This window comes from Helicoverpa armigera, chromosome 1 (genome assembly GCF_030705265.1).
Source record: "Helicoverpa armigera isolate CAAS_96S chromosome 1, ASM3070526v1, whole genome shotgun sequence".
Lineage (NCBI taxonomy): Eukaryota > Metazoa > Arthropoda > Insecta > Lepidoptera > Noctuidae > Helicoverpa > Helicoverpa armigera.
This window is the reverse complement of record NC_087120.1, coordinates 13,889,881-13,916,171: the sequence shown is the minus strand read 5'-3', so window position 1 is coordinate 13,916,171 and position 26,291 is coordinate 13,889,881. Positions and strand designations below refer to the sequence as shown.

At 36.6% G+C, this 26,291-nt stretch overlaps 2 pseudogenes; one reads left to right on the top strand and one right to left on the bottom strand.

The window, feature by feature from the left end:
* Positions 1 to 20,299: 20,299 nt before the first annotated feature.
* On the top strand, positions 20,300 to 23,265 carry LOC135117457 (uncharacterized; annotated as a pseudogene).
* A 41-nt stretch (positions 23,266 to 23,306) lies between these two features.
* Positions 23,307 to 25,878, bottom strand: LOC135117455 (uncharacterized; annotated as a pseudogene).
* Positions 25,879 to 26,291: the final 413 nt, after the last annotated feature.

The window sequence follows — 26,291 nt, the reverse complement described above, 5'->3', positions numbered from 1 at the left end:
AGTTAAAAACTTCCGATATGAAGCCAACGTTACATTCATGCTTAGCAAGCATTTTTCGTAACGTCACAGGATGTGGTAAATTAATGTGCTTCCTAATAAATAAGTAAGCTTTAGTGGAATAAAAGTATAAAGACAAAGCAATTTGTTTTACTTCATCGGGATAACTTTGACCCTTGATGCTCTTATTTCTATTTAGTAGAGTAAGGATGTTACTAAAATTATTTTTTATATTTTGTTCCACCTCACCAAAATTTTTGCACTTTTTCTTTAGTAACGATAAGACCGATTGTACATTTTTCAGTTTTGCATCACGCCTGTTCAGTCTTTGTGATAAAACTTTTACCCATTTTTTTAAAACATTTTCTATGGGATTACTACATTTGAGGGGTTCTGTTTGAACACCGACTTCATTGAAGTTTGGACAGAGCTTCTTCCTTGGAGGTTCTTGTATATTGCTTGAACTTATCCCGGCAATGGCAGGTGTTTCTAAAGAAGCGGAAGGGTGTAGGGTTTTTTGTTGCAGCAATGCATTAAAGAGAACTTTTTTTTTTTTATCTAATACCTGTAAAGTAAACATGAAACTATTAAGCATACTGGTTTATTCTAATCATTACCAAATGTAAAACAAAATCGCTTTCTTTGTACCTATTTATAAATGCTTAAATGTTTTAAACTATGCAACGGATTTTAATGCGGTTTTTTGATAGATAGTGATTGAAGAGGAAGGTTTATATGCATTGTATGCAAGCATTGCACAGGTGCGAAGCCGGAACCGGTCGCAAGTAATAATATGAATGAAGTAGTCCGACCCGGCTTTGCCCAAGGTGAGGTCAGTTGCAAATAGCATTCACAGTTTCTCATGATTTTTTATTATTGAACAGTATTTGATCCTTCTTCCTGTCATATCGCCATATCTGGATTTTATTTAGCTTTATGGCGCTGTCAATACCTTTTTTATAAGCTACAAGAGGACATTTCATTTCGAAAGTTATGTCGTTCCCTATTAGACCATCTGGCGTAGCCCCAATAAAAAGTTATTGGTAACAAATAAACTACAGGGCTCCACAGTAACATTTTCCTGCAAGGCTGTTGCAGCGCTTTCGTTTTCGAGACCATGCGCAATTGGTTTTATTTGTGCCAGATTAGGCTGGTATAAAATGTTCTGCACGAGCTTAGCCTTGCTGCTAGTTTCCTTTCTGTTTGCCACAATCCCAAAATTGGATGCAGTTATCATTTTTTTTACGGATGTCTAATCAATCGCTACTATCTCTTTGGTTACGGGTTGATTGCTGTATTTTATCTCTATCTGCGGTTATTATTTAAAAATTGTCTAAAAATTGGATTTTTGCGGCTAAATAATCTTGTGGTGTCATATCGGGACATATGGATTGAGGGCCATAATCATGTGTATTTTTTGTAAGATTTCTGAGAGTCCTATTTTTTATGGGCTTTTTGCTTTGCTTGCAACCTCTGCCTCATTTTTCGTTCTTCAAATTTTTTTAACAGCGTGACTACGGCCTAAAATGATTTTATGGACTGAATACTTTGGAAAAGGATTGTTGTATGATACAACAGCAGCATGACATCTATCATGATATCCGCGACGAAGTGAAAAATTTATTCTTTTCCCCCCTACTTAATCTTTGCTACAACACTATTGAAACACTCTACGGGATTGGTATCTGTGATGTACTCTATGGTGATTCGGTGTCTGTGGATTTTGATAGATAAATTGTCATTCTGGTTTTTCAATAAAAGCCACAAGACCTTTTATTCGCAAACACCTCAGTATCAACATTCTCTAACAGACTTCTGGATTTAGACAGTACTGCTGTCTGAATTATGCTGTTGAGTTTAAACCAAAATGTTGTGTTTTCCAGTTCTATATTTTTCTGCAGTATTTTTTCTTTTGAACAGTAATAATTTTTACATTTCTTGTGGTTTCCGCTTAAGGAATTTTGAACTTCGTTCCTAAAATTTATAATAGTCTGTGGTTGATCCTTTTCCTGTTTGAAATGATTAATGAAATATGTAACAACTTTTCTCATGGTCATAATTTTGAGGTCAGTCAAAGTTTTTCTGAAATCTGAAGGATATTTTGTATCTTTAGTAATTGCCCTCAGTCTGTTACAAAAATTACGAAGTATGTGATTTCGACACTCTATTTTTGAACTGTCACGTCGTGTTTTGAATCATCAGCAATTAGTCTTCCGTAAATAATATTGTACATATCTACAAACGTTTGAAAACCTTGGCTGATAATTTCGCCTTCCATACCGCTAGAGGGTCCCGTATAATTTTTGAAACATTTGTGCTGTGGTGTAGTTGTCCTTTTTTTCTCTGCTCGAGCACAAACTAAACAATATTTGTTCTTGATGCCAATAAATAGAACTTGCTTAAATTTCCGACCTACTTGCAGTGGCACCAGATAAGGCTTTATAATTTTTCCCGTAAGATCTTGAAGACCACACACCATCTGCATAAACATCAATTAAAGGAATGCCATCCCTGTTCAGCTTCTGCTATTGCCGCCTCTCTTTCACGCAAAGCAGCTTTTTGCGTGCCAACGGCGACGAGACTCCCAATTCTCGTAAATAGCATATTGATTTTTTAAATATACATTTTGTGAAAACACTGGCAAATCTATGCAGGCCGACATTAGGCATGATGACAAATTTTTAAATTCCTTTGTATGATGTAGGTATATGTCTATTTTATATGAAAAATTATTAATTTTAAGAAAATGCGAAGTTTTTTATCAAATAATTGCATTTTTCTCTGTCCACTTTGAATCCGGCGCGAAAACGCTTGTCAGTGTCATGTCGTCACTTGTGACGTCACGTCTGAAATTACAAGACGCAAGTAAACAACGCTCGTGCAATAATTAAGTTTTTTGTGTTATTAAATATGAATTCGAAAGTGCATAGGTGTTGTGGGGTCCCCCAGTGTAGGAACACATCCAAAACAACTCCTGATAAGTTATTTGTGTACGTTCCTCACAATAAAAAAATACGAAACAAGTAGCTTAAACTTGCAAGGCGAGATTCAAAAGCAATATTGCCCAGGGTACGACTTTATTTTTGTGAAGATCACTTTGATGTAAGTTATTACATAGTTCTCTAGATTCTAACATAGAAGTTTTTTTAATTAAACTAATACACTTAGGCACATGGAAGTTTTTTTAATTAAACTAGTATACTTAAATGGAAGTTTTAACATTTCTAAATTCAGCTGAACAAAAATCTTTATTTGATGCCAAAAACTCTCCCGGCATTATGATATCAATTCTAGGCAAATTAGCGCTGTTTGCCTTGATAAATCCGAGCTCCATAACTCGTGTTATAAACAATTAATTAATTAAAAACAAAGATCGCAGTGGAAGTTCACAATAACGAAATGTGACGTTCGCGCGCTTTCGCGCGAGTTGTTTTGAGAGATGACGTCACGCGCTCTGATTGGTGTTCAAGATATCATGGCGGATTGCCTTATTTCGTAATTTTATTTTATAAAAATACATATTAATCACATTATTAATAAAGGAAACAATGCGCGTTTTGTATTCCAAGCTTCAAGTTTAATTTAATAAATATATTATTTTAATGATTTTTGATTACTGTCATCATGCCTTTTCCTGAAATAGGGAATAACCGATACTCGTTGAGATAATTCCTGTAACCGCAGCCAAATTAGCGTTCATTTTGTGCTCGCTGTTCGTATCTTCATTTGTGATTATAAAAACTTCTTTACACATTTGACATTGGAATTTATATTTACATAGTAGACCATTTCTGTTTTCCCCTATCAGAGACATATCTTTGAAATTACAACTGAATAAAGAACTATGACTAGATATTTTTTGCAGCTGCTGAATGAAGTAGTTTATATCTATGTAATGAAGTAGTTTATATGAAAGGAACCTAGCAGGTCAAGTTCAAGAAGCCGCGTAGTATAAATAGCTGGTGTCGTAACAATGAAAATTGTTTTCTATGGGCATAAGCTGAATGGAGCTGAATTAATAAAACTCAAAAAATCAATGATTATTAAACTTACTGAGATGCAATTGTTTTCTTTTTTCTGCTTCGTTTCTTCCATACAGATCTGTCGTAGAACCTTATTTCTTTTGTTTCCCATGGTTGAATTTTGTAAATAATGTTCTTTTTAACTATACGTGCTCGTACCTACGACATCATCATCAAGCAAGAAACATTATAATAACAGTAACAAAAAAAAATACAATCATATTTATCACACAATTTTAATGACTTACTTGCAGCGACAGCGAATTAGACTTGTGAAAAAAATCAGTTTGTGAGGCACAAAATGTCAAATGTTGTCAAGCTGTTGAAAACAATTGTTTTAGCATATTCATTATTATTCATATTATTTATTTGCATAAATTGAATAAGTGTTTCATTCACATTGGAATGCAACTGACATGCACATCTAGGATGCTATTTCTTAACTTTTTATCCAGTATTACATTTATTTATTTTCTTAGATTTTTTTAATGACAAAACGTTTTTAACAACATTCACGGTTCAAAAATGGCGATACAAGAATTTACGCCAACGTGTGCATTAGGAATATTATAACTTATTTGACAATATATAACTTTGGAGCAAACTTCCTTGACAATAATATGAGATAGAAAGGTCAAACGGGATCATATATTCGGAAATAAAAAAGGCTTATCACTAAGTACGTACCCAGAAGTAATGGAATTTTAAATTTGATAAAAACAAATAAATAATAATCTCACCACTATATCAAACACAAAGTGGGCGTCATATTTATAAGATTTTCAATCCACTTAAATATATTGTCCAGTTACGAGTTCCAACACTTCCTCTCAAACAACGATTATTTAATATCCAGACATCACATTCATCACACCTTACCACACATACCCAAACTCAACTCACGCACACATCTATTAAACGCTACACGACCCAATGGCTTAGTCAGTACATCCGCAGGGTTACTTGTCGAACACACATAGTCCAGACATACAACTTTGTTACAATGCAATCTCTGACATAGTGCGCCCTTATGTCAATGTGTCTTGACCGTCTGTGTGCCACAGGATTGTACGCAAGCTTTATGGCACTCTGGTTGTCCACAAAAATGCAAATGATCACTAACGTTTCACCTCGCATGAAAGCATTTAGCTGACGCAAGTGTACTGCCTCCTTCGGTGCCTCCGAGAGAGCAATGTACTCCTCTTCCGTAGACGACAATGCTACGCAGGTTTGTTTGCGGCATTCCCAATTGATTAAGCAGTTGCCGCACCTAAAAATAAACCAGAAAATTACTTGCGATCTTTTATCTTTCCTCCCCAGTCAGCTCCCCACTCATCTACGAATACCGTTATGTCCAGCACCGGCGACTTGGGAAATACTAAGGACAGACCCAGAATTGTATTGCGCCAAAAAATAACCGCAGCTACAATAAAATATCCGGGCGTGGGTTACAGGCCAGATAATTCAGCGACCCTATCAGCGCTTGAAACGACGAGAGTCTTGGCAGGACAAGAGCTTACCTCCTTCCCCTTCCTCCAAGGCTTTATGAAAATCCATTTCCATAGGAGTTTGTTTTGCAGTTCATATAAATATGTTTCTTAATTGCTATGCCTTTTTCTTGAAGACGTTGGTGCAACATTTTTTGAAATATATAAAACGTTGCGGTGTCATGTTTTAGGTCATCTGATATCATTACAATGCTGCCCTGTTTCAAATTTTGCTCCTCTTTATAATAATACGACCATGTCAGGAGCGTAGCCTGGTGGTTTTTTCAATGTAATGGAATGTCTGGGCTGCGTCTTGGACCACGAAGCTGTAGTTTTCAGCAAAATCGCACTGAACTATAATGTCACCCTTCAAAATCGACTCTTTTTGTAATAGAAAAAGATCGGTCTGCTTTGAGTGGGGTTTCAAAGTTTCTAACGCCGAGCAAAGACTCTACAAAGGATGATGGGCAATTTTGTATGAACCCTGGCCTGATAACCAATAAAGTTCAAATGTGTATTGGCTTATTACTTATACCCCACAGTTACCGAAATTAAACAGTTCATGTCAAGAATCTACCGGAAATAAGTACAGTCGGGCACAAAAGAGTTATACTTTTTGCACCATTTTTTTTCCGTAAAATTAAATCTTTAGTAAAAAAGTTAATTCTATGTTGTATTTTTCGACAACTTGTCACTCGTTTAAATAATCGTAGGGTAGACTAACAAAATAAAACAGTTGTAAATAGGCATAATTCTTTAAATAATGAAACAAAACATAAAAACTTTTCCTTCTACCACCGTATACTGTTTCTATTATTGAAGATAGCATTTTCTCGTCATGCGGCACCAGGATAGTCGGCCCTGGGTTGTTGATTATTTGATAATATACAAATAGTAACCAAACGGGTGATCAGGTCCGCAAGGAGATAAATCGCTTTTTGGGTTTAGTTGAGGCTCTTGGTTATAAACCATTTGAAACTACCAGCACAAGGTCAGCGTTATACGTCCACGTCGTTAGCTGAATCAAGATATTTAAGTTGTTTTTGAGCTTCACGGAGTTTTCATCATGTGGCACATCAGGCTTGTTAGCCACGACAGTCGACAGACATTAGTGATGAAAGATTGATCCCAGTACAACGTGACATGACCATTTTTGAGAACTGGATAACATGGTACCTCCAATTCCACAGATTAATAAGGATAATACTGATATATTATCCATGCCAATAGATGATGTCTGTGCAAGTACTCACGATTAGTATTTGTATTAAATGGGTTATGAATTTGACTGAACCGATTTGAAAAATCTGTCAGTGATGCGAAAGCTACGTTATCTCTGGAGAAGTAGGCGATGTTTTAGGTGTCCTAAAAAGTTAAGAAGTCATTTATTCAAAATACGCTGAAAATCATCAATTTAACAAAAGACAGTCAAATCGAAGTCAAAAAGTCGAAGTTAAAATCATTTATTAAAAAGTACACTAATTAGATTAGCACTTTTTAACGTCAATATTACAAAAGGACAGCACCCCAAAACGCCTTTCAGCTGATTGGAAAGAAGAAGCGGTGAAGAACAAACTTCCCAGCAACACAGCTGTCAGCTGTCTATAACAATTTAATAATTAATAAGTACCCTAGATGCTCGCCTTTAACACTTCTTTTTTCGGATCACAAAAAATCATTATCAACAGTTATCTCTTCCAGATATAGCGCAGGAGGAATAAATTCATCATAGCGGCCAACGCCTAAATACCATACAATGGAAATAACATGGGCGCACGCACCGACAGTGCGACGTCCTGTTAAACATGTACAATAATGGTGGACCAAAGCATCTAACCCCTGTCGCTCACGATCTATGAGCACATAAGAATAATATGTTCTCGCTCTAACATGCGTGGACTGAATGCGTCCACGCAGTAACCACACATTGTTTAAAAATATATTACAATCTTGAAGGTCGGGTAAGCTGTCTTCTCTACAAACTTCCATAATATAAACACCGACCGTCTCGTAAGTGTTCTGCTACGTAAGATTTAGATAATTTTAAGTGATATGTCCCTAACGCATACATAATAATATCATTTTCAACCATACGTATAAAATCTATAAAGAGATGGTTTTCATCGATTCTTAAAAAGATTGCTCGCTGCCTATTTAGACTTTTTAATTCTACATAATCGTATAATAGATTGGGCATATTAATTTTTGAATTTATTATTCTTATGAACTCAGTAGCATGGCTATTATCGACAACTACCGGATGAAAGGCATTTATAAGACTATCTATAAAAATCTATAAACATGCTTAAGGGCTTTGTTAAAATATGTCTGCCGAAGTAGTTTGAAGCACTGTTTAATTCGCCCATTTGTAGCTTCGATCACCCAACGACAAATGGTAATCAAGCGTGACTTATTTGCTTCGTCTGTCGATAGCTGAGAAGAACCCCTTGCTTTGGTGGGAGGAATATGGCCTTCATAACCACATTCCTCTAGAGCTGGTATGCTATCTCTAAACCCTCGATCAAGTATTAAAACGTCACCTTGCTCCAAAATCCAGTGAAGTGGGCTAACTTCATTATTTACTATGCCCGCCATAATTGTCGCATCAGAAGTCACGGCAGCATATGGACCTAGCACATCTATTATATATCCATCAGTACATACAATTAAAAAAGGTTTCAGAAGATTTTCGAATTTATGTAAACTATACGTCTGTCGTTGAAAAAGAAAATTGGAACTTTTTTCAATATAAATGTAAGTGCCGTCACATATAACAATTGCTTTTGAATTTTGATTATTTCCGAAAATGCTTTTTGGTTTTAATAAATTCCGTTCCAAAATGGTGTCCCTAGATATACTGTTGAATCCCAAATGTAAGTCGACGAAAGTTGTTAAAGACTCCCTTGCGACTGCCAGTTTCCGTTCCAATGTGCGACGAGACATATTAAATAATGTAGCCAACCGTTCATTGGATTCGCCTGATCTCAATTTTGATAAATAAATACCCAAAATAGTACGAGGACGATTATTATCTCCACCCAGAGATGGTGTCTCACTCAATATCTGGGCGAATTGGTCATTATTTAGACCGACCCAAAAATGTAGCTCCGCATCAGTTAACCCATTTAACACATCAAAAGAGAGCCGAGTCGCGATTGCAGTTTTTAATATACTGCACACATCTGAAAACTGTTCTGCGGTGAATTGGTGGACCATGTTACAGTGATTGATTAGGTCACTCCAGTTATTATTATATAAATGCTCTATGCATACTCTAGCATTGCTAGGAATATACAAATTGCATTCACATAACAAATACAATTTCACACTATGTGGGATGCGGTGACGAGTGGGATTGTGACAATAATTGTAAACGCAATGATCACTCCTGTTAGGAGTTCTCCTATATTGAGGAACGTTAATACTTCCTTGTGCTGGTAGTTGGTCTGGTATTGGTGCAGGGACGAGTGCTTCTTGTTGTTTAATATTATTTAATGCACTTTGCCAACAGCGATGACAAACAGCCCTTCCGTTATTGAATTCGATCTGAAAATGTACGTATCATGACGCATGAGATATTTATGCTTCTTTACTAATATAATAAGGAGGAATGTTTATAGCCTAAAGTCTTAGAAACTACTAAAAAGTACCAAAACAAGTACCAATGCCAAGGGGTATTGGGTTGATCGGATAACTGGGTTAAGGAGGTAAGATAGGCAGTCGCTCCTTGTAAAACACTGGTAGGTACTCAGCTGCATCCGGTGAGACTGGAAGCTAACCCCAACATAGTTGGGAAAAGGCTCGGGAGATGATGTTTGAGTATGTTGTGTTTGCACTTACTTCTTCCAAAGCCTGTTGTCGAATATACTCTGCTAAAACAGGTTGCTGGAGCATGTTTGCTCCACCAACCAACTTCTTCGCTGTGTTGCTCGATAGACCGATCGACGACGGCTTATTAGTTCCATCTTGAAACCTAGTTTTTTTTATGTGTATTATAATGTGAAAAATGGAAATGTCAAACTAGGAAAATATTTTGTCGTAGATTTATAATAAGAAGATATGTTTTTTAAACGGTTTTATTTAGCTCACCCCGTTTGTTTTATATTTATTCATTCTTGGGTCAAATTTAGTAATTCAAATTTCACCCTCTTCCTGTCAACCGATTAATCTGAAATTTTGTATACACCTTTAATTCCGATGACAATACAATATAGTAATATCAATAACATTGTAAATCCAATATGGCCGCCGGCACAAAATGGCGGATAACGTAGATTTTATCAATCCCATCAATATGGGTATCAAATGAAAGGGCTCAACAAGCAGAATACAATATACTATAAAAAATTGAAATCCAAGATGGCGGCCGCTACAAAATGGCGGACAACGTAGGTTTTATCAATCCCATCAATATGGGTATCAAATGAAAGTTCTCAACCAGTAGAATACAATGTACTATATAAAATTAAAATCCAAGATGGCGGCCTCTACAAAATGGCGGATAACTTAGGTTTTATAAATCCCATCAACATGGGTATCAAATGAAAGGGCTTCACAAGTAGAAAACTGTCAGTAACTCCAGCGGGGCCCAACAGGGCCAAGGCCTGCCTGGGCTGCGAGATTGTTCGAAAGAGTTACCGCGGCCCTGGTACATAAAAGGCCTACGACGGAACAAAACGATTTTTAGTCAAGAGTCTGGCACTCCCTCACCGCTGCTGACCCACAGCAGGAGAGGTCATGTGATGATTTTTGGGGTTGTTACAAAAAAAAGTATCTGGAAGGGCTATGTATTGAGGAATTGGATTGTAATAAATTTTCAGGTAAGAGACCGTGTAATAATGATGCACTAAATGAATTAGATAGAATGAGGAATATTCGGTGGGCATTTTCATTAAATACTAAAAACTAGAAAATAAAAAATCGGTAAAAAAAACTTTTAAGTTAAACGGTTTTATCTTATGTGTACTGAAAACTAGAAAATAAAAAAATAGTTACTTACCTGTCAACCTACGTAGGTGGTCCCGGTCATATTAAACTAAAATAAAAACGTGGGGCCCCTGTGAAATCCTACCTATGGCAAAGCATATCGTTTTACTTTGGTAGATCATGAGCTCGGCGTTCGCTGGATTATTGATTGTCAAAATCTCCAGTTACGATTATAGTAAGTCGATGCAATCCACACCTATTATACCTCTAGAAGAAAGTACTACAGCAATAGTTAATGGGCCCCACGTTTTTATTTTAGTTTAATATGACCGGGACCACCTACGTAGGTTGACAGGTAAGTAACTATTTTTTTATTTTCTAGTTTTCAGTACACATAAGATAAAACCGTTTAACTTAAAAGTTTTTTTTACCGATTTTTTATTTTTATAAAGCATACGTACCTAAGCGGTTTAAGTCGGCTATCCTATACTATCAGGTGTTATATCTTCGTTCTCCGGTAGTTTACAAGGTTTTGCCCATAACAAAAAATGAAGCTTAGGGTATAAGCTATCATTTGATATGCGAATCGTTTTTATTGGTTATGCCGGTTAGACTCACCAAAATGGCGGAATACGTACACCATACACTATAAATACTACCTGCTCAATATTTTTTTTTTTAATAAACTTGGAAAATATGGGCACAGACACCTTCTGTGATATGTCTTGACTAATATGGACAGTAATATAATGCACTTAAACATCGCTCCCATACAAAATGAAGTGGTTCAAGTCCATAGGCTGTCCTATGCTATCAGGTGTTATATCTTCGTTCTCCGGCGGTTCACAATGTTTTGTCCATAATAAAAAATTAAGCTTGGGGTGTAAGCTATCATTTGATGTGCAAATGGTTTTCATTGATTATGCCGGTTAGACTCACCAGAACGGCGGAATACGTACACCATACGTTGTAAATACTACCTGCTAAATAATCTTTGTTTTTTCAATAAACTTGGAAAATATGGGCACCGACAGACACAGGCACAGACACCTTCTGTGACTCGTTCTGACAGTTATTGACAATAATAATGCACTTAAACATCCCTCCCATATGCAATTAAGTGGTTCAAGTCCATGGGCTATCCTATGCTATCAGGTGCTATATCTTCGTTCTCCGGTGGTTTACAAGGTTTTGCCCATAACAAAAATGAAGCTTAGGGTATAAGCTATCATTTGATATGCGAATGGTTTTTATTGGATATACCGGCCAATTTTACCCATCATCCTTTGTCAGGCAGAAGGACTCGAGTGGCGATCGTAAAACGATCTGTACCATCCCATGTATCAAACGGCACACTGGTTGCTTAATTTTCGTCATATGTTTTTATCTAATGCTCGTGGATTTAGTCCAGGCCAGGGCAATTATGACATTGCTAGTTTAGTGGCAATTTTCCTGTCATTAAATGGCAAGTTGGTGTCGGATCTGGACACATCATCTTTTGCAGGCAATCTTTGTATGATTTTAGGGGGATTCGAGACCCGGAACTAAGCGATGAAATGTCTCCCCCGCTTAGTAACAATTTTACGTTTTAATGGTAAATACACACGCAGCTGCGTATGCATGACCATTCATTTTTTCTAATGATTTTACCGCATAGATCTCTGCGAGCGTTTCTTTCGCCGCTTCCTTGCATAATATAACCAATTGCTCCCAGAATGGACATCAGTAGATGAAATCCTCCAAGTCTGACGATGATTTTTGATACTTCAGAGCCCTCAGGTGCGGCTGATACAATTTCTGGAGCTTTAGCATACAGAAGCTGATCGAAAGTAACGATGCATACAGTGTCACCATTCCGTTTTGCATTTTCGAATGCGCAACGTAAAGTCGTATATACAGTACTAGCCGTTTTCCCGCGGTTTCACCCGCGTCCCGTGGGAGCTACTGCCCGTACCGGGATAAAATGTAGCCTATGTTACTCGCAGATAATGTAGCTTTCTAATGGTGAAAGAATATTTAAAATCGGATGGTAAAATAACAGTTCTAGATGAACTAAAAAATATTAAATTAATTAAATCCATATATATATAAATGAATTGCTGTTCGTTAGTCTCGCTAAAACTCGAGAACGGCTGAACGGATTTATCTTATCTTGGTCTTGAATTATTCTAGGAGGTCTCGAGAAGGTTTAAAAGGTGAGAAAAATTCTAATTATTGCCGGGAAAATCTTCAAAACAGAATTTTTCTATTTCCCATACAAACGTTTTCTAAATAAAATGGAGAGTCAATTTGTAATTTATTACCGCTGCATAAAGTTCAAATTCGCGTGCGCGTTGGAGGATCTAATATCGCGTTCTGAAACTCAACAAACGGGACAAAACTGCATAGTCTCAAAATACATAGTACATTAATAGTGGTCGGCTTCGAGAAACTCAATTTTAACTAACTTCAGTTGTTAATCTGTCCGATTATTTTTTTAATAAGACTATATAGAAATCGAAAGATAAATCTTAAGTTTTGTCACAAATTAAATTATAAATCTTAAGTTAAATTTCTGAACGCAATCATAATATTTGACATTAGATTTGACAACCAACTAATATGTCAATCCATCCTGTCGATCCTGTCGCATTTCAGAGCACGTGTTACGAGTTACGATATCTATGAGTGCATCCTTCTATCTTTGTGGCTACGTGCGCGAGAACTTTCTTTACTTTGGTGATCCTTTGTGATAGTGACATTCCAAGTAATGTGCTCTTTTTGTGATAGTGACACTTTACTGCTAAATGAGCGGGAAATTTTCTCACTTTGATTAATTACAATTTACGATGCCGAGGAAAAGACGACCTAACTTAGGTCGTCGTAGTCAATCAAATGTGCGAAGAGCTACCTCACGTGCTAACCGCACTGATGACCAGAGACAGACAGATCAAGAAAATAGTCGTATTGCTTTGTCAGAATTGCGTTCTTTAGTGAGAGACAATGTGGGACATAGGCTTAGAATGCAACGAGTTTGTGCACATCAAACACAACAACAGCAAGCTAGACATAATGAAATTGAGCAAATCCGCAGACGCAGTGCTCCTGTGATTCTTTACGATGACCATAAATAAATCGCAAGGACAGTCGTTAGAAGTTTGTGGAATCAACTTGGAGTTTCCCTGTTTCGCACATGGACAATTATACGTCGCGTGTTCGCGCGTCGGAAAACCGTCTTCTTTGTTTATTTACGCACCACAAAACAAAACAAAAAATATAGTTTATGAGAAAGCTTTAAATTAATTAACAGACTGTATTTTAACAGTGTGTGTCTGTGAACATCAAAGGACATTGTTCAATTTTGGCCTAAGAACCGATGTGAATATAAATTATACTATAATTTTCATTTATTTTTATATTGTTTGAAACATATTTTAGTATTCCACGGACACTTCAAATAAATAAATTCCAAATAAAAAGTTGGTTCACAATTATTGATGCCTTATAAAATGTTTCCGTCAGCCAGTGCTGCCAGTTTCGGAAGTTTTCGCGATTTCGGTAAATTCGGATCGAATTGAGAACCTCCTTTCCGAAGTCGTTTATTAAAATTAGTTGGTAACACTTTATTCATTTAAATACCTAAACTGACTAGCTAGAAAAAAACTAGTATTCTATATGTTTTAAGCGAAATCGCGAATTTCTAGCTTGGCATTCGAGTAGGATTATTGTTTTCGTAATTGGCAACACTGGTGTACTTCAGTCAGTTTGCTAGAAGTCAGTTTGATTGATTGCTTTGCGACTCGTTTCTATTGTGATTTTCTATGCGTTTCATGGTTTTATTCTAACAACTTTGGCTTGATTACGGACTCCGATTAGAATGCGTACTTGGTAGACTCGGCTGTGTGTAAAGGACTGGATTTTCCTGGCATTTTCGGATATTGCTCTGTCTGTGATCTTTCGAATTTAGTTGTATTATAATTACAACAATGGATGCAGAATATAGTATATTGTATAAATTGTGGATCTGCTGGAGGTTCTTTGGTATTAGAAAACGAAGATATACTTCGTTGCATACAACAATGGACTGTTCCCCGTATGGTAAGTGGTCTACGAAAGTGTTTTTCTAATTTTGATAAGAATGTTACTACCTACTTATGTTTTCATAAGCACACAATTTCTCGGTTTTCAAATCAATTGCCACAATTGCAAGTTACTTGACATTTACTAATGTTTTATTGTATTTATTTATTACAGGTTGAAGCTCATGACCTTATATGTACGACGTGTTGGTCTGAAGCAGTCGAGCATAATAAGATGCAATGCACTGTTGGACGCAATTGTGTATTTTGTAAGAAGCTCCTACCATCAGGCATTACTGTTGCAATTGTATCGTTGGGCGTAGAACAGTGGGCTGTTGTGCCCACATAATGACTATTATCTGGTATTTAAGCTGGACGAGATACCAAAATTCAATTGAACCCCCTGCTCAGTTCTTAGATAATATATTATTGAGAAATATTGATGATTAAAAACCCTTAATTGAATATAAATATTGTTTTTATTGCACATCCTCGAAAACCTCTTTCATTATTATTGGTAAACCTTACTTTAACTGTTAAATTATTTTGTGTGGTAATGACATTTTAGTATGGTCTGTGCTTTCTTGGTAATAGACCGCGGGTTCGATTCCCGCCTTATGGCATATAGATAGCTAGGTAACTGTCTAATATAAAAGTAGTAACAATCATTTAAATAAATAATTCTCCATCGTAATAATATCGATATTTTATGAATTTTGGTGAATGGAACTCTTCCATTTTGGATACTTATGCGTTTCATCACAAATCCAAAGTGGATTCACTATACATATATTAAGAAACGTAACGTTGAAAGCAAAAGCGTTTAGGTAGTAGTTTTTCATAAAAATTCTAAGCATTTATGAAAACTAGTCACACGCCCCGTCTTCGCACGGTGGCAATGTAAAACCTTGGTGTAAACCTTCCTCTTGACTTACTCTATCTATTAAAAAAAATCGCACCCAAATCCATTGCGTAGTTTTAAAGATCTAAAGCATTCATAGGGACAAACAGAAAATGCAACTTTATAAAATGATCATTGTCAAAGAATTATCTTAAACTTGACTAGGTACTATCTCTTTTCCTAGATCTAGTAGAGTAGTCTTTTCCTAGATCTAGAAAAGAACATATAGAGCTGTACATAGTATTGTTGATATTTTGTGTAGTGTAGTTTGATAATACTACTCTGATATTTCACGCAAGCTTGGTTATTTTTAGGGTTCCGTAGCCAAAATGGCAAAAACGGAACCCTTATAGTTTCGTCATGTCCGTCTGTCCGTCTGTCCGTCTGTCCGTCTGTCACAGCCGATTTACTCGGAAACTATAAGTACTACAGTGATGAAATTTGATGGGAATATGTGTTGTATGAACCGCTACAAAAATATGACACTAAATAGTAAAAAAAAGAATTGGGGGTGGGGCCCCCCATACATGTAACTGAGGGATGAAATTTTTTTTTTCGATGTACATACCCGTGTGGGGTATCAATGGAAAGGTCTTTTAAAATGATATAAAGTTTTCTAAAAAACATTTTTCTTAAAGTGAACGGTTTTTGAGATATCAGCTCTCAAAGTCGTAAAAAGTATGTCCCCCCCCCTCTATTTTTATAACTACGGGGTATAAAATTCTAAAAAAAATAGAGGTGATGCATGCTAATTAACTCTTTCAACGATTTTTGGTTTGATCAAAGTATCTCTTATAGTTTTTGAGATAGGTTGATTTAACTGTAATTTACGGAACCCTTCGTGCACGAGTCCGACTCGCACTTGGCCGGTTTTTATTTATAGCCTCAAAATATGAACTTTTTTCGTAATTATTTTAGTTTCCTGAAGTGTCCGTTCGTGAAAACTTATTTCATAGGATTCCATATAATTTTAAGAGTTTATGAAAGTCACTTTCCATTCGAACGGTTCTTAGGCAGAACATGTATGGAGCCGGAACAATGTCCTTTAAACCTTATAGATAGCCAGTATTTCAGGAAAACTCTGTTTTCTAAGTAAGCAACATGATGTATCGAAAATAATAATAAAACTTCATTATTTGTTCAATAAATGCTTTTTTTATTAAATACGGATTCGATATGTTACTTTTAAAATAAGATTAGGTCTTTTATTTATCGATGAGGCAGTACGAAGTCTGCCGGGTCAGCTAGTCTTCTTATATATAAAAATGAATTGCTATTCGTTAGTCTCACTAAAACTCGAGAATGGCTGGACCGGACCGATTTGGCTTCTTTTGGTTTTAAAATGTTTGTAGAGTTCCAGGGAAGGTTTAAACGATACGAAGTTCGCGTGATCAGCTAGTCTTATATATAAAAATGAATTGCTGTTCGTTAGTCTCACTAAAACTCGAGAATGGCTGGACCGATTTGGCTTTTTTTGGTTTTAAAATGTTTGTAGAGTTCCAGGAAAGGTTTAAACGATATGAAGTTCGCGGGATCAGCTAGTTATTTATAATAATGCATATACTATTGATTTTTATTTATTTACATACAAGTTTGAGGTTCCTTCCATGAAATAAACTAAAATACATAAACAATTAATTCTGCTTACATATCTCTGAATCTAAACTAACATAATAAAGACATACAATTTTTTTTGTTTGTTTTCGGACGACACGACGGGAAAATGGCTTAGTCATATTACATAATAGGGGGAAAATACTGTAAATAGTATTTAGCCTACTCCTCAGCCTATAATCGGCACTTAAGTCCGATGCGGGTAACCGAATCTCCTCAGTTTGATTTCTAGCCCAACCTAAATACCACACCACGCACATAACATGTGCGCAGCATCGCACCGTCCGCCTTCCACTAAGACATGATAGCAGTAGTAATGTGTTAAAGCTTGTCGTCCGCGCATTTATCGATTAACAACAATGTATTAATTATAATATTTTCTGGACCTTACATGTCTTGATTGTATTCGGGCACGTAGTAGCCAAACGTCGTGCTCTGTGATGTAGTCACTAAGACCTACTATTTCTGGCTCCCGGTACACTTCAATATCTTCCGACACTTGAATAACTTTTTTTGCATACAGGGGAAAGATGGGGAACTTTGAAATTTTATTTATGATTACGTTTTGAACGATGTCACCCATTTTTAGCTTGTTGTGTATTTATGTCACTTCAAATGTCTTAATTGACTGGACTATAATTATAAGAAAATATTAAATTGTTGACATTGATCGCCCGTCACGCCTGACAACCCGCAAAAGAAGTGAAAAAGGTCAGAGGATTCTGCATACCCTAGCAATCATGATTCGGATTCACAAAAAAGGATATTTAATAAATGTCTGTCCAAATCCCGAGTTGTGGTGGAAAACACATTCGGAATTTTAAGTGCAGTATTTAGAATATTTCGACGACCAATTGATCTGGATCCAGATATGGTATCACAATTGACAATGACATGTGTACTGCTACACAACTTTCTCAGAAACAGTAAAAATTCCGCAGCAAGATATACTCCTCCAGGAACGTCTGATGAATACAATGATAACGGCAATCTGACAAGGCCTTGATCGTGGCGAACAAACGCAGGTGGATATAACGCTATAAGAGATTTGCCAATGATAGCACGAAGATCACCTCTGAACGCTAGAGAAATCAGGGACGAATTTTCTTCATATTTTTATAGGGCCATCCACTAACAATGTACCTACCTACATATTACGTTACAATTGTATAAGTAAATGTATAACTTTTTTGTTTTAATGAAAAATAAATGACTGTTACACACGAACAAAGTTACGCTTATTTTAAGATAGACTGTTTTAAATTTAGTTTTTAAATAAAAAGTTATAAATATATAAATATAGTAACAATTATAGTATATAATATATATAACTATACATATACATCTATGAAAAGTAAATAAAAAGTAATTAGTTAAGTGCCTACTCAAATGGAGTAGTTATAGGTACATATTACTAACTAGCCGTTTTCCATGGTTTCACCCGCTTCCCTTTTTCGCTTTTGATTGGCTAAATGTTAATAATTTACAAATAAATCTGTCAAAAACGAATTTCATACAATTTTCTAATTATAAGCAAGTGATACAAAATCAATTTGGAGTTCAATGGTGATCAGTTAACAAAAAAATGCAGTGCTAAATTTTTAGGATTAATAGGCATGATGACAAATTTTTAAATTCCTTTGTATGATGTAGGTATACGTCTATTTTATATGAAAAATTATTTATTTTAAGAAAATGCGAAGTTTTTTTTTCAAATAATTGCATTTTTCTCTGTCCACTTTGAATCCGGCGCGAAAACGCTTGTCAGTGTCATGTCGTCACTTGTGACGTCACGACTGAAATTACAAGACGCAAGTAAACAACGCTCGTGCAATAATTAAGTTTTTTGTGTTATTAAATATGAATTCGAAAGTGCAAGTGTCGTGTTGTGGGGTCCCCCAGTGTAAGAACACATCCAAAACAACTCCTGATAAGTTATTTGTGTACAATCCTCACAATAAAAAAATACGAAACAAGTGGCTTAAACTTGCAAGGCGAGATTCAAAAGCAATATTGCCTAGGGTACAACTTTATTTTTGTGAAGATCACTTTGATGTAAGTTATTACATAGTTCTCTAGATTCTAGCATAGTTTATAATGTAAATAACTATTTTGAGGTTAGGTTTCATCTCTCATTGCATATCATATCATTTATTGCATTCCATCTACATAAACTTCCCAGGTATAACTACTGTTTTTAAATTTAAAAAACGTGTTTTTGTAGTCTTCAGTTGCTGATCTCTGTATTTATATAAAGTTTTTTTTATATTGTCGTATTTTGGTATTTTGGCAATTAAATTCAGTCCAGAATTGTTGTACTCTTCCAAAACTTCTTTTGCATAGATGGAGGGTATCGGTGTCAGTTCATTTTTTGCTCTTTCTATTGCTTCATTAATTCGTATTTTAATTTCATTTCCTGTTTCATTTTGCTGGCATTTATGGTCTTCTTCCTTGATAATTATTCTATCATTAGTGACTTAAGAAGCACAACAGATTTTTCTATTTACGCATGGCCAAACCGTATGCCCATTTAAATTAACGCGTCTTACAGTATACTTGTAGCCATTTTTTATGAGAATACTTCCGCCTCTCTGTGAAGGGATGATTTTAAAATCATCGCCCTTACTAGTGGACGGCAAATTTTCCATTTCTAAAAGAGAAAATATTTATTGTAAATTATAACTGTAGGTAAAATGTTTTTTTTTTTACGTAACATTGCAGTACTTTGTTTTCGTTTTTTTTTTTAATCTTACCTTGCCTGTTTTCGTTTTTTTCTTTCCCCGTAGATAAACATTTAAATTAAATAGATTTGTATGCAACTTCAATTGACATTGGAGACATGACATAATATATTGACATTAATGTTTTCGATAAAAGTTATGAAAAAGTTCTAAGTCTTTTGCCTCCTGACGATTTTGAGCTGTGAAAAATTTCACAACTACCGGATTTTATGAAATTAAGTCCCAATGGGTCGATTTACCTACGTTACTTTTTTCACATAGTAATCTGGCCCGCACATTCGGACCAGTTTTCCCGACTGTTATTATACCGTGTAATCTGGGCCGCGGCGCAGAGGCGAGTTTCCCCCTAACCCGGAATATCATGTGATGGGCTCGGTGTCACAGATTCGCATGAAACCAGGGTGTATGCCCACTATGTCAACCAGATAGAAGAAAACGAACATCAGATGCTACATCAAAACCATATATTGTCAAAAAACAAAGAAAGACATTGATAGAAGAATATCAGAAAGATTTAGAAGAAATAAGTACAAAACAGGTGAAACTTGAAGAGATGTCATGTGGAAGTTCAGGTAGGTACCATTTCAGGAACTTATTTCTGATACATAGGAGGCCTTTTCCCTACAGTGGGATGGTATAAAAGATTTAACCTTTTTCTAGCCCTGTAGTGGGACATTAACAGACTGTTGTTGATAATGTTGAATACTTATAATGTTGATAGCAATATTTTATAATGCCTATTAATATTATGCCTATTGATATAAAAATCATATATGATATTTGTTTGAGTTGTTATTGTTTTGACCTTTAAAATATACCTACAAGAACATAGCATATAGATATTTATATACCTCTCTGTATACCTAGCTATCTTGAAATCTTAATGATTTTTTTCATGAATAAGTATTTAAAGGTATTAAAACTTTTTTCTTTTTCAGCTTCACAGGCATTCATTGGAAATATTTTACAAGAAAACACACTTAACCCTAGAAGCCTAATCTACGCCTGCGAGACGTACACGCATTCGAATATCGTTTGTTTTTTTCTAACGGTTGAAGCTAGCGCGTGGTGCTCTTCTGTTACCTCCGTGGCCTACGGGAGCTAGAGGATAGTGCCCGTATCGTTGAGGTAAGTCCCGCCATTTTTGATTTATCGAAGTGTTGCACGCCTGCGAGACGTATGTTTAGGCTTTGTGTAACTTTTAACTGAGATTGAGTGATTTTACTATTGATTATTTTTCGTATATTTTATATCTTTTTTCGGCGTTGTTTCAGGTATAAATGTCACGGTCTAAAGTATTAGACGAACACGATATTTTTGCAATTTTGAACGAGGAAGACAATCCTTCTTAGGAAGATTCAGATTCCGAAGTTGAGGGTAACCAGATTATCGACAACGTTCAAAGCGAGGACGAAAATAATGAAGTGTCTGAGTACGTTTCGTCTTTACAAGAATCTGGAGCCTCTGAAGAAACCGACCCTACCCTTGTTGCAGAAGCTGGTCCATCATCTGGCGCAGACCGTGTTTTACCACCTACCAACTCGGAGCGGATTTATCGTGTTCGTAATTTCGTCAGAATGGACATATTTGGTCAACTGTTAAAGCTCAAATCTGATTAGTTGTTGTTTGCTCTAAGAATAGATATTAGCGTAAAAATAATATTTGGTATTCAAAAAAATATATATGTTTTAGCTGATTTTGAAGAAGTTATTTTTTTTGTTCCAATTTATGTATATTGTTTTTTTGTTGTAATAAATAACTGTAATTATAGTTATAATTAACAACAGTGTGATTTTATTTTTAGTTTATATTCTAAATTAAAATTTCTGCTCAATAATAAAAATGCTCATGTCCCTGTTGCCCTCTTGTTGCTTTTCAGTGACTGATTCCCGGGGGCCCAGTAAGTGAGTTGGCGAGTCTCCACCTGCCATTTTAACATGTATTTAATACATTGTCATCGGCAGGTGCCATAGTTCCCGTAGTTTCCCCATTCCTAGTCCATTAGCATCCCATCACAATAGCCCAAGTAGTTTTCATCCATAGTAAGCAATAGTTTAGCACATAACCGGGGATTGTCCTTGGGTACATTTCTATAGTGTATACAGGGATAATCGTCGGTTTTGTGTCACCATTTCATTAAAGTTGTCTCAAAAGGGCTTCAGCGTGTTGGCTTCGGCCCCACGTTCGGCCGTTCCAAAAATCCGGGACTCTATAGTCCCGAGGTCTGGAGGAGACATACATTTAAAATAATAATTAAATAATGTACCTAAAATCGGGGCTTTTATATGTGTACGCCTCTGAGACGTATGTTAAGGCTTTGTGTACGTTCGAAATATGTAGATTAGGCTTCTAGGGTTAAGACAGAGTAAAGCCATCCAAACGAAAGCTAATTTAGTAAACCAAATGACATCACCTCTGAAACCTTCAAGACAATCTGTGTCTACATCACCATTGAAAATTAAAAGTCACATTGCTGCTAAACCATCAATATCCAATGTACAGAAATTACTCAAGAAACATGAAGAATCTGATAGTGATATTTCTTATACACCATAAGTAACGCACAGAGATACATCACCGTCAACAATATCTCTACAAATGAAATCTACTTCAGACAGCAGCGAATTGATTGAAGAAGATAAAAAACAAGTTAATTCAAGAATTCTGGAATTAACAATATTAAAAATAACAAATAATCCACGTTTTTACATTGGAGTTCCTAAAAACTGTTTCTATTTAATAAATTTAATTGCAGAAAAATTACGTATTCCTGTAAGTGTAAACCATGTACTTATGTGTTTAAGAAAAATTAGATTGAATAACCCATTCAGAGAGCTTGCTGATGATTTTTCAATGGATCCAACATATGCTAGCAAAATATTTCTAAGGAGTATACCATTAATAGCTAGTATAATGCGTCCTTTTCTTGTAAAATTAGATAAGCATTTAACAAAAATAAATTTACCTATGGCTTTTAGGCACAAATACCATAAAGTAAGTTGCATCAAAGACTGCCTAGAAATAGAGGTGCAAAAGCCTTCAAAAGCTTTAAATCAAGCACTCTCATGGTGAGAGTACAAAAAAGCTAATACTATTAAATATCTTGTGTCCTGTACACCTAATCGGTTAGTAAATTATATTTCACCAGGTTATGGGGGAAGAATTACAGATACGTGTTTAGTTGAATCTTGTGATTTTATTAAATGTCTGCAACCTGGTATGTGTGTCATGGCCGACAGAGGATTTAAACATGTAGAACCATATTTACGACAACAGGGAGTGCAGTTAGTACGGCCTCCAAGTGTTACCACTGGGTCTAAATTATCAAAAAACGAGGCAAGGGAAACTAAAAATATTGCTAGTCTGAGAACACATGTGGAGAGAGTGATTCGACGCCTACGTAAATTTAATATGTTAAAGCCACATGTATGTGTAAATAATAATTTAATAAAAGTACTTGATGATGTCATCACCATTGCCTGTTCTTTAATCAACTTACAGGATTCATTAATGAAATAAAACTATTTTTGTTTTAATGTTGTGTTTTATTTACATAAATATTACAAAGAACTTTGGTACAGTAATGGATATATTTACATTTTATTTCCATAAAGAGACTATAACATCTAGAAAATTTAATACATACTTTTCATCATATGAAACACATATTATTTCTACATTTTTATTTGCACTGTAGCTGCTATCAGCCACACAAAAATAGCCTTTTTTAAGTCCTGTAAGGGTGATTTGAAATTCACCAAAAACAACGTTCGCCCAGCGGAATCTGTTTTTGGTGAATTTCTCCACAATGGCTGCATACACAAATTTTTATTTACCATACACAATTATAGGACGTCTTACACTAATTATCTGCATAATTAAAATCTTTAAATTCAACAACATTCCGCTGCGCGACCGCACACCCTGTAAGGTACATTTGGAGCTGCATCTGCACATACAACTTAATTGTTGGTTTACCATTGACTATATATTTTTAAAACGTTTTAGCACTCATGGGACATTTAATTTCAATAATACTGTCTTCACAGATACCATCAGGTGATCCTGCTATCATAGGATAGTTCTTAGACAGCATTAATCCTCAGTGCTTAATTTTTTTTCCCAGTTTGGTACTTACTGTTTTCCTTACTTCATCTTCCAATATTCTACCACGCTTCATGGCTGATGTATCAGGGAGTTTCCCACCCATTAATAATGAGATAAGAGTGCCATCACTGGTTTTGCAACGACTAAACTCAAATGGTCTTGAAGCTGTTACCCTGCCATATCTTAACTCATGCCAAAGGATGCTTTCATGTTGCCTTTTAGTTTCTTTCTCAATGCTATCAATATCAGCATCGGTCAATGTAACCTTTTCCAAAAATTTATCACAAGATGCTTCTTTATATTTCAGCACTAACTTGTGCATAGACAAACTTTCTTTTTGGTCAAACACATAGTCAGATTGATATTTAAGTAACTCGCAGTTGCTAAGTTTTCTTTTTCTCCCTTCCTCTAAAAACTTTTTAAATACATCTTCATCTGATGGCACACTGGGTCTGCCATTGGATAACTCTTTGGCTGTTATAAATTTCGTGGTGGAACCAACCCTCGATAGTCGCGATTTCATCCAATAGCACTGTATGGATGTGCAGGATGGCTTCATCCTTTGAACTTTGCCAAAAAACCGACACTCGACCTATTCGCGGCATAAAATTTCATGGTACGTTCAACATTCAACGGGCACATTCACGTTCACGAGCGTGTAAACGGTACGCCCGAGCCCGTGACCGTGCCCGTGACCGTGAATGCCGCGAATCGGGCTTTTAACACCCACGTCGCCAACGTCTGTAGCAATGCCCTAAACATCGCGAAGCAGCTTCAACGAGCTGCGAAAATAAGCTGGGGACTGCACCCTGATGTCATCAGCACAATTTACACGGCAGCAGTGGAACCCGTCATCCTATACGCCGCGGCTGCGTGGTCGCCCGCCACCAAAAAAATCTCCTAAGCTCCTAAACACCGTCCAACGGGGCTTCGCACAATAAATCTGTAAGTCCTACCGCACCGTCTCCCTAAACTCGGCCCTACTACTGGCCGGGCTACTACCCTTGGACCTACGAGTAAAGGAAGCAGCCAGCCTGTACGAGGCACGCAAGGGGTCGACCCGGCTAGTGCTGGGAGACTGAGAGGTCGAACGGGTGTTCGGATTTGCGGAGCTACCACACCCCGCCTTGCGTATACCTTCAGGTGTCTTGACCGAAGCCTGGTAGACCAACGCAACGGGCAGTCGCTCAGAATCTTTACAGACGGCATCAAGCTCCAGGGCAAAGTCGGTGCTGCGTTGTCCATATGGGACGACCAGACCGAACTGCGGAGCCGAAAATTTAGCTTGCCAGCGTACTGCAAAGTCTACCAGGCCGAACTCCTGGCCATATGCAGGGCCACTAGTGAAGCCCTGAACAGCGGAGCGGAGAGCTGCGGGATATACAGCGACTCACGGGCAACTCTGCAGACTATGACCAATCCCGTGTTTGGTCCGTGTCCGTGACTCTGTCCAGTGTTTGGGGCTAAACGCTTCGACCTCGCCCAAAAAATAGAAAAAGATGTGACGATCGGCGAAGCCTGCGGGCTCGTCGCAAGCAAAAAGACAAGAGGTCACTTTATGGAATACGCGGAACACATATGCAGAATTGTGGTGGAAAGGAACGCATCAGACTAAATCCGAGCGTTTCCCTCCCCAAAATATAAATGAGAATAATAATTGTTAAGACATAAAATGTCTCCGAATACATATGTCAGAGGTACACTCGACGGCAGGAGTGGGTTTTAGCCGGTAAGAGTCCGGCACTACCCCTCGGGGTGTCCATGAGGATTTCCCACTCCTGCCACACATACAAAAAAAAAACCTGCCAGTGTTTTAGCGTGCTAATAAGAAAGCGTGGGTAACAAGCGCTGAATTTTGTGACTGGTTTCGGAATTGTTTTGTTACGGAAGTTGAATTTTACTTGAAAAAAAAAATAAGAATTTAGACTTTAAGGCACTTCTAGTTTTGGACAATGCACCAGGTAATCCTCGCGAACTTGAAGCTATGCATCCAAATATAAAAGTGACATTATTACCTCCAAACATGACGGCTTTGCTTCAACCTATGGACCAAGGAACAATCCAGGCCTTAAAGCTCTATTACATTAGACGAACCTTCAGAATCGTATTGGGTAATATGGACATTTGGGCTTGGAACAAGATTAAGGAACTATTTTACTTCCCTAATATGCGTCAATACTTAGCAAGGTATCTTAAGGCTTGTGATGTATGCCAGAAATTTAAGGCAACCAATTTTAAACCGGCCGGCCTACTGCAAACGCCTGTCCCGCAACAGCGATTTGAAGTTCTCGCTATGGATCTGTTTGGACCTCTTCCTGAGGGTAGTAAGGGTGAAAAATGGATCTTTCTAATCGAGGATACTGCGTGCAGATGGGTGGAGTTGTTCCCGTTAGCCGTAGCCAACGCAGAAAATTGCGCTAAAATTCTAATTGAAGAAG